This window comes from Rhincodon typus, unplaced genomic scaffold (genome assembly GCF_021869965.1).
Source record: "Rhincodon typus isolate 14 unplaced genomic scaffold, sRhiTyp1.1 hic_rhity00015483, whole genome shotgun sequence".
Classification (NCBI taxonomy): Eukaryota; Metazoa; Chordata; class Chondrichthyes; order Orectolobiformes; family Rhincodontidae; genus Rhincodon; species Rhincodon typus.
Genome location: NW_025981121.1, coordinates 1 through 552, shown reverse-complemented (window position 1 = coordinate 552; position 552 = coordinate 1). Strand labels below are relative to the sequence as shown.

The following is a 552-nucleotide window of genomic DNA, read 5'->3' as shown; positions in this document are numbered from 1 at the left end:
GAGGGGGTAGGGGGTGAGGGCGGGTAGGTGAGGTTGAGGGGGTAGGGGGTGAGGGTGGGTTGGTGAGGTTGAGGGGGTAGGGGGTGAGGGGGGGTGGGAGAGGTTGAGGGGGTGGGGGTGTGGGTGAATATACACTAAGACTCACTTGGGTCCGTAGCACATACAGAGGCTGGCGAGGTAGCCATTGGAGAAGGCAAACACCATCATGAAAACAATATACCAGGCATCGTGTGTGAAGAAGACTGGGATGTGTCGAGGACGGACATTACACAGCATGAAGAGAGGGATGAAGATGAACCGAGCAATCACAAACACCGGCAGGAACTTGCTGTCTTTCCGAGGCTGACAACAACGAGACGAGAGAAGGTGAAACCCCCAGGAAACGGTACAGATCGAACACAACCGCCCGGGCCATTCAACCCCACACACAGCAAAATAATACCACCAACGGTCTGCAACCAAACACCGCGCTGTCAGAAGGTGAGCAACGAGGGAGAGCCGCACTGTCGGAGGGTCAGTACTGAGGGAGCGCCGCACTGTCGGAGGGTCAGT

The 552-nt window shown here is 56.9% G+C and overlaps 1 long non-coding RNA gene across 1 annotated transcript in view; it reads right to left on the bottom strand.

The window, feature by feature from the left end:
• LOC125482705 overlaps positions 1-399 on the bottom strand; it is a 3,768-nt gene extending 3,369 nt beyond the window's left edge. Inside the window, exon 1 of the long non-coding RNA XR_007261728.1 lies at positions 146-399. This is a non-coding gene — a long non-coding RNA (uncharacterized LOC125482705). The remainder of the gene's footprint in view (positions 1-145) is intronic.
• Positions 400-552: the final 153 nt, after the last annotated feature.